Genomic DNA, 17884 nt, shown 5'->3' on the forward strand with positions numbered 1-17884 from the left:
CTCTCCCTCCTCTTTCCCCCCTTCTCCTAATCCAACAAGGAAGGGAGGGAGTCCTACTCTCGGTGGGAGTAGGACTCCTCCTGGCGCGCCTCCTCCTGGCCAGCCGCACCTCCCCCCTTGCTCCTTTATATACGGGGGCAGGGGGCACCCTAGACACAACAACAATTGATCTTTGAGATCTATTAGCCGTGTGCGGTGCCCCCCTCCACTATATTCCACCTCGATAATATCGTAGCGGTGCTTAGGCGAAGCCCTGCGTCGGTAGAACATCATCATTGTCACCACGCCGTCGTGCTGACGGAACTCTCGCTCGACACTCCGCTACATCGGTGTTCGAGGGACGTCATCGAGCTGAACGTGTGCAACAACTTGGAGGTTCCGTGCTTTCGGTGCTTGATCGGTCGGGCCGTGAATACGTACAACTACATCAACCGCGTTGTGCTAACGCTTCCTCTTTCGGTCCACGAGGGTATGTGGACACACTCTCCCCTCTCGTTGCTATGCATCACCATGATCTTGCATGTGCGTAGATTTTTTTTTTGAAATTACTACGTTCCCCAACAGGCCCAACAACGTCTACAAGAAGAAGGTTGTGTAGTAGACATCAAGCTCTTTTCTAGCACCGTTGTCGGGGAGGTGAGTGCTTGAAGGTATATCTTTATATCTTGTAATTGAAACTTTTTGTTTCGTGTTTTATCACTAGTTTATTCTATAAATTAAAACTACAAAAAATGGAATTAAGGTTGCCAAATATGCTTCATCTTTTTAATATCTTTCGTGAAAATGATGGGAAGGAAAATTGTGCTCAAGTGCTAGAAGAAGAATTACATAGAATGTTTGGCATAAAATATGTGAATGATGAGCATGATTGCAATGTTGTTAGTATGAATTCTTTGAATACCATGATGCTAATGATATGCAAAGCCACAAGCTTGGGGATGCTATGTTTGATGAAGATGATATGTTTAGTCCCCCAAGTTTTGATGAGCAAATTTATTATGATGAAAGCATGCCTCCTACTTATGATGATTATTGTGATGACGCATATGCTATAAAGAATAAAGATAACCATGAAACTCGTCATCATGATTTTAATTTTCAATTGGGTTATGCTTCACATGATAGTTATTTTGTTGAGTTTGCTCCCACTACTATTCATGAGAAGAAATTTGCTTATGTGGAGAGTAATAAAAATTCTAAGCTTGTAGATCATGAAAACAATGCTTTATGTGATGGTTATATTGTTTAATTCATTCGTGATGCTACTGAAAATTATTATGAGGGAGGAACATATGCTGGTAGGAATTGCAATAATATCAAGTTTCCTCTGTGTGTGCATAAATTTTTGAAGTTATGCTTGTTTAGACTTCCTATGCTAGTTGGTTATTATTCCCATAAATTGTTTGCTCACAAAATCCCTATGCATAGGAAGTGGGTTAGACTTAAATGTTCTAGTCATATTCTTCATGATGCTCTCTTTATGTTTCAATTCTTATCTTTTATGCGAGCATCATTGAAATCATCATGCCTAGCTAGGGGCGTTAAACGATAGCGCTTGTTGGGAGACAACCCAATTTTACTTTTGTCCTTTGATTTTGATCCTGTTTAGTAATAAATAATTAATCTAGCCTCTGGTTATATGTGGTTTTATGTTTTAATTAGTGTTTGTTCCAAGTAGAACATTTGGGAAGACTTGGGTGAAGTGTTTATGAACTTGCTGTAAAAAACAGAAACTTTAGCGCTCACGAGATTAGATGCCATTGTTTACTGGAGAGTGATTTTAGGTTTATTATTTTTGCAGATGATTAATAGACAAATTCCTCAGGTTAAAAAATTTATGTCAGAATTTTTGGAGTGACAGAAGTATTCGAGTGATACAGATTACTGCAGACTGTTCTGTTTTTGACAGATTCTGTTTTCATTGTGTTGTTTGCTTATTTTGATGAATCTATGAGTAGTATCGGAGGGTATGAACCATAGAGAAGTTGGAATACAGTAGATATTACACCAATATGAATTTAGAATGATTTCACAACAGTACCTAAGTGGTAGTTTTATTTTCTTATACTAACGGAGCTTACGAGTTTTCTGTTGAGTTTTGTGTTGTGAAGTTTTCAAGTTTAGGGTAAAGATTCGATGGACTGTGGAATAATGAGTGGTAAGAGCCTAAGATTGGGGATGCCCAAGGCACCCCAAGGTAATATTCAAGGACAACCAAGAGCCTAAGCTTGGGGATGCCCCGGATGGCATCCCCTCTTTCGTCTACGTTCATCGGTAACTTTACTTGGAGCTATATTTTTACTCACCACATGATATGTGTTTTTCTTGGAGCGTCATTTTCTTTTGTTTAGTTTTGCTTGCTGTTTGAATAATATCCCAAGGTCTGAAATTCTTAAATGAGAGAGAGTCTTCACATAGCTACATAATTATTTAACTACTCATTGATCTTCACTTATATCTTTTTGGAGTAGTTTGTCATTTACTCGTGTGCTTCACTTATATCCTATGAGTAAATGGTTGTATGATTTGAATATCATAAATCTGAAATTATATATGTTTCATATGCTTATCCCATGGGGAGTAATGACTTCACATATAAGAAGTAGTGGTGGTAAATTTATTGAAAGTTAGCAAACATAGTATTGGTCACTTGAACAATTCATGAAAGAATATTGAAGGAAGAGATATTTCACATATAAATATACTATCTTGGACATCTTCTATGATTGTGAGCCCCATTAATTATTTTCAAACCTGAGCAAATTAGTTGAAGTTAGACATGGAAAACAACATAATGAGTTATGCTTGGGTATATTTGTATAGAAGTTATATTGTTATAGATCCTCCAACATGTGGTGCTTGCTATTTAGAAGCCTTTGCTAGCCAAAATATTTGTACTAAGCGGGAATACTGCTTCTGCATCCAAATTACTTTAACCAAGTTTCTTCCATGAGTGTCCACCATATCTACCTATATGCGGTATTTACCTGCCATTCCAAGTAAATTTTCATGTGCCAAACTCTAAACCTTCAAATAATAATCTGTTTTGTATGCTCGAATCGCTCATGTGGCGACTAGGGGCTGTCAGTATCTTCCATGCTAGGTGGGTTATTCTCACGATGAGTGGACTCCGTTCATCATTCATGAGAATATGGCTGGTAACTGGGATGCCCAGTCCTATGATAAAAAGATCAAAAACAAATCACAAATAATTTAAACAGAACTCCCCCAGGATTGTTGATACTTGGACAGCATCCGTTGTTTCGGACAAGCCGTGGAGTGTGATTGTTGGTGGAGGGGGAGTAAAATATTTACCTTTCTGTTTGGGAACCGCCTATAATGTATCCAGTATGGAAGATATAGGCAACTCTTGGTTGTTATGTTGACAATGAAAGCATACCTCTCAAAATTATTTTCATCTCCATTTAAAAGCTTCGAGCTCTGGCACCTCTGAAAATCCCTGCTTCCCTCTGCGAAGGGCCTATCTTTTACTTTTATGCAAGAATCAGTAGTATTCCTTCTCGTTCCAACCTACTCATTAGTTGGCAAGCATCAAGTGATGGGGAAAGATCTAAGCATAGATGGCCATTCAAATATATTTGATCATGAATTATTATTGTTGACAATTATCTATATGATAAATAAGTTGGGAGGCAAAACATTAAGCCCCTATCTTTCTCTGTGTTCAATCGATGTTATTGGTTCTAAAAATATGCTTTAAGTGGTAGCAATCATGGAAGACTATATGATAGTTGAGTATGTGGGATTTGCTAAATCAAAGCTCTTACATAGACCCTTCCTGAAAATAAGATGAATTGCAATTGTTTGATGACTGACAACATAGTTTGTTAGTTTTCAAGAAAGTTGATGGTCTATGCTTTAACATGTGAATAGCTTGTTACTTGACCGTGAGAAGTTTTATCAGATGAACTGATGTTACGACATATAATGATGCTAGAAAAGGTGATGGAAACTATCATTGATCAAACTTGTGCACCTGTGATAACCCACAAGTGTAGGGGATCTATCGTAGTCCTTTCGATAAGTAAGAGTGTCGAACCCAACGAGGAGCAGAAGGAAATGATAAGTGGTTTTCCGTAAGGTTTTCTCTGGAAGCACTAAAATTGTAGGTAATAGATAGTTTTGTGATAAGATAAATAGTAACGAGCAACAAGTAAATAAAGTGCAGCAAGGTGGCCCAATCCTTTATGTCGCAAAGGATAAGCCTGGACAATTTCTAATAATGAGAAAGGAGCTCCCGAGGACACATTGGGAATTATCGCCAAGCTAGTTTTCATCACGCTCAAATGATTCACGGTCGGTACTTTGATAATTTGATATGTGGGTGGACCGGTACTTGGGTACTGCCCTAACTTGGACAAGCATCCCACTTATGATTAACCCCTATTGCAACCATCCGCAACTACAAAAGAAGTATTAAGGTAAACCTAACCACAGCATTAAACTTATGGATCCATATCAACCCCTAACGAAGTAACGCATAAACTAGGGTTTAAGCTTCTGTCACTCTAGCAACCCATCATCTACTTATTACTTCCCCATGCCTTCCTCTAGGCCCAAATAATGGTGAAGTGTCATGTAGTCGACGTTCACATTACACCACTAGAGGAAAAGACAACATACATCTCATCAAAATATCGAACGAATACCAAATTCACATGACTACTAATAGCAAGACTTCACCCATGTCCTCAAGAACAAACGTAACTACTCACAAAGCATATTCATGTTCATAATTAGAGGAGTAATAATATGCACAAAGGATCTGAACATATGATCTTCCACCAAGTAAACCAATTAGTATCAACTACAAGGAGTAATCAACACTACTAGCAACCCACATGTACCAATTTGTGGTTTTGATACAAGATTGGAGACAAGAGATGAACTAGGGTTTGGAGGAGATGGTGCTGGTGAAGATGTTGATGGAGATTGACCCCCTCTCGATGAGAGGATCATTGGTGATGACGTTGGTGATGATTTCCCCCTCCCGGAAGGAAGTGTCCCCGGCAGAACAGCTCCGCCAGAGCCCTAGATTTGATTCCGCCAAGGTTCCGCCTTGTGGCGGCGGAGTTTCGTCCCGTAAGCTTGCCCACGATTTTTTCCAGGGTAAAAGTGATGACATAGCAGAATATGGACGTCGGAGGCCCACCAGGGGGGCCAGGAGATAGGGGGCGCGCCCTATAGGGGGGGCGCGCCCCCTGTCTCTTGGACAGGGTGTGGGCCCCCTGGCCTATTTCTTTCGCTCAGAAATTCTTATAAATTCCAAAAAGTTGTTTTGTGGAGTTTCAGGACTTTTGGAGCTGTGTAGAATAGGTTTCCAATGTTTGCTCCTTTTCCAGCCAGAATTCCAACTGCCGGCATTCCCCCTCTTCATGGTAGCCCTTGTAAAATAAGAGAGAATAGCCATAAGTATTGAGATATAATGTGTAATAACAGCCCATAATGCAATAAATATTGATATAAAAGCATGATGCAAAATGGATGTATCAACTCCCCCAAGCTTAGACCTCGCTTGTCCTCAAGCGGAAGCCGAAATCAAAAAATATGTCCACATGTTTAAAGATAGAGGTGTCGATAAAAATAAAATACTGACATGAGGGCATCATGATCATTCTAGTAACAGCAACATATATAGATTTTGTCATATGATTTCCTATGCTCAAGTAACAAGCAATTCACAATGTTAAGTATGGTTCAAAAACTTCATTGGGAACTAACAAATTCTCAGTCATTGAAGTAATTGCAATTTATCGTAACATCAGAAAGAGTCAATAATAGAGCTTTTTAGCAAGCTCGCATACTCAACTATCTCGTAGTCTCCTACAATTGCTAACACTCACGCAGTACTTGTGGTTATAGAGTTTCAGCCGGACACTGAGAAAGATAGGGGCTTATTGTGTTGCCTCCCAACGTATTCACCTTTAGGTGATGTCAACAATAATAGCCCATGCTAACTTACATCCAATTGGATATATATATATATATATCATGATCTTTCAAACACGAGGAGCTTGCCAAAGGATAAAATAAAAAAGGGAAAGGTGAGGATCACCTTGACTCAAGCATAAAGTAAAAACATAAAGTAAAAGATAGGCCCTTCGGAGAGGGAAGCAGAGGTTGTCATGCGCGTTTAGGGTTGATGCATAAAATCTTAATGCAAAAGAACGTCACTTTATATTGCCCCTTGTATGTGGACCTTTATTATGCAGTCCGTCGCTTTTATTACTTCCACAACAAGTTCACACAAAGCTTATTTTCTCTGCACTAATAAGTCATACATATTTAGAGAGCAATTTTTATTGCTTGCACCGATGACAACTTACTTGAAGGATCTTACTCAATCCATAGGTAGGTATGGTGGACTCTCATGGCAAAACTGGGTTTAAGGATATTTGGAAGCACAAGTAGTATTTCTACTTGGTGCGAGGAATTTGGCTAGCATGAGAGGGAAAGGCAAGCTCAACATGTTTGGAAGGTCAATGACAATATACTTTAACTGAGATGTCGGAAAACATAACGTTGTCTTCCTTGTCCAACATCAACTCTTTTAGCATGTCATACTTAATGGGTGCTTCACAATCATAAAAGATGTCCAAGATAATATATTTATATGTGAACCCCCCTTTCCTTACCACTTCCTATTAACTGCAACGATGACCAAGGCTACGTTCATCAACTCTCAACGATTTTTATGCCTCATACTTTCTATGTGTGAAGTTATCACTATCCATAAGATCAATATGAACTCTTTTATACTTTCTACTTTCTCAAGATCATAGCACATAGCAAAGCCCTTGACTCAACACTAAACTTTATTATAGATAGCACACGTACTCGATTACAAAAAGAGATCACAATGCAAACCTCAAAACTACTTGAAATCAAAACTTCAAACTACTAAATCAAGATACTACTAAAAGGATCAAACTAAATAAAGCAGTAAAGATAGGAGTGTGATGGTGATACGATACCGGGGCACCTCCCCCAAGCTTGGCAGTTGCCAAGGGGAGTGCCCATACGCATGTGATTATGTCCTCGGAGGTGGTGAAGTGGGAGTTGTTGCATTTTTCTTCTCTAGCTTGCGTCTGAGGCTAAAATTTTCCTCCCTCAGATCCTCATTCTCGACCTCAAGTTTCATTATCTTTTTGCATAATGCCGCCTTGCTGTCCTGCAGAAAATGTGGTGGGATAGATTGAACCTTAGGGAAGCTTGACTTTTTGAACTCCACATGCATATCGCCAGGTTGAGGTAGTGGATCGTCCTCTTCATCGGAGATTGTCTCCTCCTTCCCCTTTGGATCGTAGTCTTCTTCTTCCTCCCTGGTCCAACCATAATGCTCCACATGCCCATAAACTTTTGGGTTTGCATTATAATCAGCTATGTAGCTCTCCCCCTCAGAATCTTGGGATGACATCTTGTTCCAAATCTGCAACAGGAACAGCTCGAAACTAAAATAGAGGATATTTGCGTGATACAGTGGTCAAAACCTTCGGGAATAAAAATAATGAATTTTTACTGACCAAAATACGTAACATACAAGAAAATGGAGTCCAGGAGGCACACGAGGTGCCCACGAGACAGTGGGCGCGCCCTACAGGGGGGTGCGCACCCTCCACTCTCGTGCGAGCCTCGTGTCCCTTTCGGACTACTTCTTTCTTCCTAAAATTCTTAAATAATCCAAAACTGATAAAAATTGCCATTGGAGTTGTTTTGGAGTCGGTTTACTTATCGTACCACATACCTATGCCTTTTCGGGGTCTGGAACGTTCTGGAAAGTGTCCCTTATGTATTCCTCAGGGGTTACAGTTTAAATAATATTAGTTTCAACATTGATAGGATTACCTGAAATATAGTGTTTAATTCTTTGACCATTTCCCACCCTCGGATTCGTGCCTTCAAAGTTGTTGATTTTTATAGCACCAAAACGGTAGACTTCCTCGATAACGTAGGGACCTTCCCATTTTGAGAAAAGTTCTCCTGCAAAAAATCTTAAACAAGAGTTGAATAATAACACATAATCTCCTACGTTAACTCAATCTTTTGTATCCTCTTATAATGCCAGCGTTTGACTTTTTGTTTGAAAAGCTCGGCATTCTCATATGCTTGGGTTCTCCATTCATCAAGTGTGCTAATATCAAATAACCTCTTCTCACCGGCAAGTTTGAAGTCATAATTGAGCTATTTGATAGCCCAATATGCCTTATGTTCAAGTTCAAGAGGTATATGACACGCTTTTCCATAAACCATCTTATAAGGAGACATACCCATAGGATTTTTGTATGCAGTTCTATAGGCCCATAATGCATCATCAAGTTTTTTGGACCAATTCTTTCTAGATCTATTCATAGTCTTTTGCAAAGTTAATTTGAGCTCTCTATTGCTCAACTCTACTTGACCACTAGACTGCGGATGATAAGGAGATGCTATTCTATTATTGACATCATACTTAGCAAGCATCTTACGGAAAGCACCTTGAATAAAATGTGAACTACCATCAGTTATAAGATATCTAAGGACTCCAAACCTTGGAAAAAATAACTTCTTTAAGTATTTTAATAGAAGTGTTATGATCAGCACTACTAGTTGGAATAGCTTCTACCCACTTAGTAACGTAATCAACAGCAACTAAGATATGTGTATAACCATTAGAGGCAGGAAAAGGTCTCATATAATCAAAGCCCCAAACATCAAACAGTTCAATAACAAGAGAGTAATTCATAGGCATTTCTTGTCGTCTACTAATGTTACCTATTCTTTAACATTCATCACAGGATAAGACAAACTTACGAGCATCTTTGAAAAGAGTAGGCCAATAAAAACCAGATTGTAGTACCTTGTGTGCAGTTCTATCTCCAGCGTGGTGTCCTCCATAAGATTCAGAGTGACACTTACGTAGAATCTGTTCCTGTTCATGCTCAGGCACACAACGTATAATAACACCATCTACTCCTTCTTTATAAAGGTGTGGATCATCCCAGAAGTAATGTCTTAAATCATAAAAGAACTTTTTCTTTTGCTGGTATGTGAAACTAGGCAGTATAAATTTAGCAACAATGTAATTAGCATAATGAGCATACCAAGGAGAAGTACAGAAGCATTGACGACCGCTAATTGTTCATTAGGAAAGCTATCATTAATAGGCAGTGGGTCATCAAGAACATTCTCTAACCTAGACAAGTTATCTGCAACGGGGTTCTCAGCTCCTTTTCTATCAATAATATGCAAGTCAAATTCTTGGAGCAAGAGAACCCATCTAATAAGTCGAGGCTTAGCATCTTTCTTTTCCATAAGATATTTAATAGCAACATGATCAGTGTGAATAGTAACTTTGGAATCAACAATATAAGGTCTAAACTTATCACATGCAAACACAATTGCTAAGAACTCTTTTTCAATAGTAGCATAATTTCTCTGGGAAGTATCAAGAGTCTTACTAGCATACTGGATAACATTCAATTTCTTATCAACTCTTTGCCCAAGAACAGCACCTACAGCATAATCACTAGCATCGTACATAATTTCAAAAGGTAAATTCCAATCAGGTGGCTGAACAATAGGTGCAGTGATCACAGCTTTCTTAAGTGTTTCAAAAGCTTCTACACAATCATCACCAAAGACAAAAGGGATATCTTTTTGCAATAAATTAGTCAGAGGCCTAGAGATTTTAGAGAAGTCCTTAATGAACCTCCTATAAAAACCAGAGTGATTGAGGAAACTTCTTATACCTTTTATGTCCTTGGGACATGGCATCTTTTCAATAGCATCAACTTTGGCTTTATCAACTTCAATACCTCTCTCGAAGATCTTGTGCCCCAAGACAATGCCTTGATTAACCATAAAGTGACACTTTCCCAATTCAGGACAAGACTAGTGTCTTCGCATCTCTGCAAAACTCGATCAAGGTTGCTCAACAATCATCAAAAGAGGATCCATAGACGGAGAAGTCATCCATGAATACCTCACAAATATTTTCACAAAAATCAGATAATATAGCCATCATGCATCTTTGAAAGGTAGAAGGTGCATTACATAAACCAAAAGGCATACGTCTATAAGCAAAAGTACCAAGAGGGCAAGTAAAAGTAGTTTTAGATTGATCCTTCGCTGAAACAGGTATTTGAGAGAAACCAGAATAACCATCTAGCTAGAAAGCCAAAATGTGTGTGTTTGGATAGCCTTTCTACCGTTTGATCAATAAAAGGTAAAGGCTAATGATCTTAGTAGCTTTATTTAACTTACGGAAATCAATTACCATCCTATAACCTATAATAATTATTTGCGGGATCAATTCATCTTTATCATTAGGAACGACGGTAATACCTCCCTTTTTAGGGACACAATGGACAGGGCTTACCCATTCACTATCAGCAACGGGATAAATAATACCTGCCTCAAGGAGCTTTAGTATCTCCTTTCTTACCACTTCCTTTATCTTGTGATTTAATCGTCTTTGAGGATCTCTAACTGGTTTGGCATCTTTCTCCACTGAAATCTTGTGTTGACATAATGTGGGACTAATGCCCTTAAGATCGTCCAGAGTATATCCAATAGTTGTACGGTGATTTTTCAGAGTTTTCAATAATCTTTCTTCTTCTTTCTCTGAAAGGTTAGCACTAATAATAACAGGATATATTTATTTTTCATCAAGATAAGCATACTTAAGATTATCAGGTAATGGTTTAAGTTCAAACACGGGATCACCCTTGGGTGGAGGGGGATCCCCAAGAATTTCAACGGGAAGGTTATGTTTCAGCATAGGTTCCTGTTTAAGGAACACTTCATCTATTTCTTCCCTTTCCTTCATAAACATATCGTTTTCATGGTCTAGCAAATATTGTTCTAAAGGATCAGTTGGAGGAACATCAATGGAAGCAAGACCAATAATCTCATCCTTACTAGGTGGTTCCCTTTCACGAGGTTGTCTACTAAACTTAGCAAAATTAAACTCATGAGACATACCATCTATGACAACGTGACAATATTCCTTTCACAATTAATCTTAGCACTAGCAGTATTCAAGAAGGGCCTACCAAAAATAATAGGACAAAAGGCATCTTGTGGGGAAGCAAGAACAAGAAAATCAGCAGGGTATTTAACCTTCCCACACAAAACTTCAACATGTCTAACAATCCCAATAAGTTTAATGGTATCCCTATTAGCAATCTTAATAGTAACATCAATGTCTTCTAATTTAACGGGTGCAATGTCGTGCATAATTTCTTTATAAAGATCATAAGGTATCGCACTAGCACTGGCACCCATATCACATAAGCCATGATAACAATGATCTCCTATTTTAATAGAAATAACAGGCGTGCCTACGGCAGGTCTACGTGTCTTAGTATCAGGTCTAGCAATATTAGCAGTCTCACCCAAGAAAGAAATAACATGCCCATCTAAGTCCTCATCCAAGAGATCTTTAACCATAGCAATACTAGGTTCAACATTAATTTGCTCAGGAGGTGTATAAGTCCTAGCATTACTCTTATGAACAAGAGTTGAAGCTTTAGCATGATCCTTTATCCTAACAGGAAAAGGAGGTTTTTCAACATAAGCAGTAGGAACAATAGGATCACTATAGGTAATAGTCTTTTCTTTGACTGTAATAGGTGCAACTACTTTCACTTCAACAGGAGGATTATATTTAAACCACTTCTCCTTAGGGAGATCAACATGAGTAGCAAAAGATTCACAAAAAGTAGCTACTATCTCAGAGTGAAGTTCATACATAGCGCTAAATCCACGAAAAACATCGGTATCCATAAAAGATTTAACACAATCGAACTTAGGTGTCATACCTGACTCCTTACCATCGTCGGAACTCCAATATTCAGAGTTGTGTCTAATTCTTTCCAATAAGTCCCATTTGAAATCAATAGTCTTCAGCATATAAGAATTAGCACAGGAAGTATCGAGCAGGTTGCGATTATCAAGAGAAAGTCGAGCATAGAAATTCTGAATAATCATTTCCCGAGAGAACTCATGATTGGGGCATGAATATAACATTGACTTAAGCCTCCCCCAAGCTTGAGCGATGCCTTCTCCTTCGCGAGGCCAGAAATTATATATGTAAATACGATCACGATGAACAAGATGCATAGGATAGAACTTCTGATGAAATTCCAACTTCAATCACTTATAATTCCAAGATCTTGTATCATCACATAGCCTATACCATGTCATTGCATCTCCCTTCAAAGATAAAGGGAAGACCGTCCTTCTGAAAACATCATCGGGAATACCTGCAAGATTAAATAATCCACAAACTTCATCCACAAAGATAAGGTGTAAATCGGGATGCAATGTTCCATCTCCTGCAAATGGATTAGCTAGCAGTTTCTCTATCATACCCGAAGGAATCTCAAAGTAAATATTTTCATCAAGTTCAGTAGGTTGAGGAGCAACTCTTTGCTCTTCTGGTTGGGGTGAAGATACCCCAAACAAGCCCCTCAAAGGATTAGTTTCCATAGTGACAAGTAACAAAAAATTTCAGCACACTATATAAATGTTTCCTTACCAAATTCCACTCACCAAATGCGCTACACTCCCCGGCAACAGTGCCGGAAAAGATTCTTGATGACCCACAAGTGTAGGGGATCTATCGTAGTCCTTTCAATAAGTAAGAGTGTCAAACCCAACGAGAAGCAGAAGGAAATGATAAGCGGTTTTCAGTAAGGTTTTCTCTGCAAGCACTGAAATTGTAGGTAATAGATAGTTTTGTGATAAGATAAATAGTAACGAGCAACAAGTAAATAAAGTGCAGCAAGGTGGCCCATTCCTTTATGTAGAAAAGGATAAGCCTGGACAATTCTAATAATGAGAAAGGAGCTCCCGAGGAGACATTGGGAATTATCGTCAAGCTAGTTTTCATCACGCTCAAATGATTCACGTTCGGTACTTTGATAATTTGATATGTGGGTGGATCGGTACTTGGTTACTGCCCTAACTTGTACAAGCATCCCACTTATGATTAACCCCTATTGCAAGCATCCGCAACTACAAAATAAGTATTAAGGTAAACCTAACCACAGCATTAAACATATGGATCAATATCAACCCCTAACGAAGTAACGCATAAACTAGGGTTTAAGCTTCTGTCACTCTAGCAACCCATCATCTACTTATTACTTCCCCATGCCTTCCTCTAGGCCCAAATAATGGTGAAGTGTCATGTAGTCGACGTTCACATTACACCACTAGAGGAAAAGACAACATACATCTCATCAAAATATCAAACGAATACCAAATTCACATGACTACTAATAGCAAGACTTCACCCATGTCCTCAAGAACAAACGTAACTACTCACAAAGCATATTCACGTTCATAACCAGAGGAGTAATAATATGCATAAAGGATCTGAACATATGAACTTCCACCAAGTAAACCAATTAGTATCAACTACAAGGAGTAATCAACACTACTAGCAACCCACAAGTACCAATTTGTGGTTTTGATACAAGATTGGATACAAGAGATGAACTAGGGTTTGAGAAGAGATGGTGCTGGTGAAGATGTTGATGGAGATTGACCCCCTCCCGATGAGAGGATCATTGGTGATGAGGCTGGTGATGATTTCCCCCTCCCAGAGGGAAGTGTCCCCGGCAGAACAGCTCCACCGGAGCCCTAGATTGATTCCGCCAAGGTTCCGCCTCGTGGCGGAGGAGTTTCATCCCGTAAGCTTGCCCACGATTTTTTCTAGGGTAAAAGTGATGATATAGCAGAAGATAGACACCGGAGGCCCACAGGGGGGCCCAGGAGATAGGGGGTGCGCCCTATAGGGGGGGCGCGCCCCCTTTCTCCTGCACAGGGTGTGGGCCCCATGGCCTATTTCTTTCGCTCAGAAATTCTTATAAATTCCAAAAAGTTGTTTCATGGAGTTTCAGGACTTTTGGAGCTGTGCAGAATAGGTTTCCAATGTTTGCTCCTTTTCTAGCTAGAATTCCAGCTGCCGGCATTCCCCCTCTTCATGGTAAACCTTGTAAAATAAGAGAGAATAGCCATAAGTATTGAGATATAATGTGTAATAGCAGCCCATAATGCAATAAATATTGATATAAAAGCATGATGCAAAATGGACGTATCAACCTGCTAGCATTCACACTTCATAAATTATTTCTTTTATCATTTACCTACTCGAGGACGAGTAGGAATTAAGCTTGGGGATGCTGATACGTCTCCAACGTATCTATAATTTAGGAAGCATTCATGCTATTATATTATCTGTTTTTGATGTTTATGGGCTTTATTATACACTTTTATATTATTTTTGGGACTAACCTATTAACCGGAGGCCCAGCCCAAATTGTTGTTTTCTTGTCTATTTCAGTGTTTGGAAGAAAAGGAATATCAAACGGATTCCAAACGGAATGAAACCTTCGAGGGAGTTATTTTTGGAACGGAAGCAATCCAGGGACACCTTAAGTGTCATGAACAGCCCTAGAGTTCGTAGTAAAATAACACCTTAAGACACACATCAACCAAAACCCTAATGTCACCTAGATACTCCAATGTCACATCAAGTATCTGCGGGTATGATTATACGATATGCCACACACAATCTCAGGTTCATCAATTCAAACCAACACAAAGAACTTCAAAGAGTGCCCCAAAGTTTCTACCAGAGAGTCAAGAAGAAAACGTTTACCAACCCCTATGCATAAGTTCAAAAGCTCACTGAACCCGCAAGTTAATCACCAAAACATACATCAAGTGATCACGCGAATATCCCATTATCACCACAGATAAGCACATGCAAGACATACATCAAGTGTTCTCAAATCCTTAAATACTCAATCCGATAAGATAACTTCAAAGGGAAAACTCAATCCACTACAAGAAGGTAGAGGGGGAGTGTCGGTGTCAAAACCGGCGGATCTCGGGTAGGGGGTCCCGAACTGTGCGTCTAGGCGGATGGTAACAGGAGACAAGGGACACGATGTTTTTACCCAGGTTCAGGCCCTCTCGGTGGAGGTAAAACCCTACTACTGCTTGATTAATATTGATGATATGGGTAGTACAAGAGTTGATCTACCACGAGATCAGAGAGGCTAAACCCTCGAAGCTAGCCTATGGTATGATTGTTGTTCGTCCTACGGACTAAAACTCTCCGGTTTATATAGACACCGGAGAGGGCTAGGGTTACACAGAGTCGGTTACAATGGGAGGAGATCTTCATATCGTAACGCCAAGCTTGCCTTCCACGCCAAGGAAAGTCCCATCCGGACACGGGACGAAGTCTTCAATCTTGTATCTTCATAGTCCGGGAGTCCGGCCAAAGGTCATAGCCTGGCCATCCGGACACCCCCTAATCCAGGACTCCCTTAGTAGCCCCTGAACCAGGCTTCAATGATGACGAGTCCGGCGCGCAAATTGTCTTCGACATTGCAAGGCGGGTTCCTCCTCCGAATACTTCATAGAAGATGTTGAACACAAGGATAGTGTCCGGCTCTGCAAAATAAGTTCCACATAACACCGTAGAGAGAATAATATCCGCACCAATCTAATGTGCTGACGCATTCCGCAGCATGACATCACGCCACGACCAAGTCTTTACTTGAATCATTTTACTGTTCCACCTCAGCGCGTTTAGCGAGGCAGTTTCCTTGGCACGTCTTGTCAAAGCAGAGATCGTGTCCCCTTATTCCGGGATTCTCATCAATACGGGCGTGGGTAACCCAACCGCATCATTAACCGTGGCGCTTGGGAGATAATCAAGTTTTATTAGGATGGTGGGGGCTTGTAGTTTTGGCCGCCCATATAAGGGGATAAGAATCTACCCTTTCAATTTGCGCCTTCTTCCTCCTTTGCTTATCCCTCCCTGCGCACTCGAGCTCCAGCGCCCAAGCCTGCACATCTCGCCTCGACCTTCTCCAACCATGTCCGGAGCGGGAGGCAAGTGGATGGCCTCCTCCGTCACGGAGGGGCACATCAAAAGGTTGCGGAAAGCAGGATACCTGCACAACGACATTGCGCACTGGCTTCCAGACGAGGGGCAGTGTCGTAGTTCTAAGTCTGACAGTAGAGTGGGGGTAGGTATGGAGAGGCAAGGTCCTAGCTATGGATAAGTTGTAAACACAAGAGATGTACGAGTTCAGGACCTTCTCGGAGGAAGTAAAAGCCCTACGTCTCGGAGCCCGGAGGCGGTCGAGTGGATTACGTGTATATGAGTTACAGGGTGTCGAACCCCTTCTACCTGTGGAGGGGGGTGGCTTATATAGAGTGCGCCAGGACCCCAGCCAGCCCACGTAGGAGAGGGTTTAAGGTGCGTTAAGTCCGGGGCGTTACTGGTAACGCCCCACATAAAGTGTCTTTACTATCATAAAGTCTACTTAATTACAGACCGTTGCAGTGCAGAGTGCCTCTTGACCTTCTGGTGGTCGAGTGAGTCTTCGTGGTCGAGTCCTTCAAGTCAGTCGAGTGAGTCCCTCGTAGGTCGACTGGAAGGTGATCTCTTCTAAGGATGTCCTTGGGCAGGGTACTTAGATCAGGTCTGTGACCCTACCCTAGGTACATAACTCCATCATTAGCCCCCGAATGGATTGAGGCTTGAGTGGTGAAGGAGTTGATGTTGTTTACGATTAGCCTTCGCATGCTAGTCGTGCGTTGCTTTGAACCAAAAAATCTCTTTGTTGATAGTGAGAAACTTTTCTTCAGTCGACTCGATCCATTCTTTTTCTTTGTCGAGTGATCTTTTGGACTTTGCTGATTTTCGAGCGACGGATCGCAGGAAATCCCGCGTCTGGAAAACTGATCTGCCGTTCGCGGATTCCGCGGGATACGGAATTTGGGGGAGCGCGCGAAGTGGAGCGGTCCGCGGCGCTCGGATGGGACGGGGCATAAACGCCTCGATCCCCACGCCGCTTTTTTCGCCACGTATCACGCTCGCACAACTGTTTCAGGATATGATTGGATCGACCGGGCCCACCTGTCATCCACACGGAAGGGATCTTATAAATGCGCCCGGCGAGGGTTTTTTGAACAGTGCCTCAGCATTCTCTCTCTGCTCCCTTCATCTCCGCCCAACGCACTCGCTCTCGCCTCCGCACAACTTCTCCTCACGCGCCTCGCCGGTAGCCATGGTCAAGGAGAAGACGGCGGCGCTGGAACGCGCGAAGAAGGCGTCGGCGACGGAGAAGGCGAAGGGGAGATCCACCAGCCACGGCGGGTCTTCGTCTTGATCTCGCCTGCCGAAAGGCTGGGTCCAGGGAGACTGGATCCAGTCGACCATCACGGAGAAGGATCTCCTCAACATGGACAACGAGGGCCTGATCCCTCATGGAGCTGCGAGGCTTCCGGGGAAAGAGTGGCAGCCCCAGCCGGAAGAGGGTGAGTGCGTGCTTCTGGCTACCCATGTCGACCGCGGATTCTCTTTGCCGCCGAGCATTTTCTTCCGTGGTTTCTTGAACTTCTTTGGAGCGCAACTCCACCACTTCACCCCGAATTCTATCGCCTATCTTGTCGCGTTTGTGTCCATGTGTGAGAGTTTCCTGGGTTGTCGACCGCATTAGGGCTTGTTCAAGCACATATTCACGTGTCGCTCTCAGGCCGTGAAGAAGGCGAGCCCAGGCGACGAAAAAACCCGAGTTGTCCAAATGTGTGGGGGTCTGGGGATCCAGGTGAGGAACAAGAGCACCTTCCCAGCCATGACATTTCCCGAGTCAGTCAGAGGCTGGCAGTCGACCTGGTTCTACTGCCAGGATCAGTCGACGCCGGGGCAGTCGAGTGGACTCCCTCAGTTCACCATGGGCCGAGTGAACAAGCCCTCCTCTCTGAAGGTGATTCCGGAGGAGAAAGCTGACGTGAAGATGCTGATGGAGCGTGTAGTTCAGTTGGTTCGGGATGGAGTGACGGGTATGGA

This window comes from Triticum dicoccoides, chromosome 5B, assembly GCF_002162155.2.
Source record: "Triticum dicoccoides isolate Atlit2015 ecotype Zavitan chromosome 5B, WEW_v2.0, whole genome shotgun sequence".
NCBI lineage: Eukaryota > Viridiplantae > Streptophyta > Magnoliopsida > Poales > Poaceae > Triticum > Triticum dicoccoides.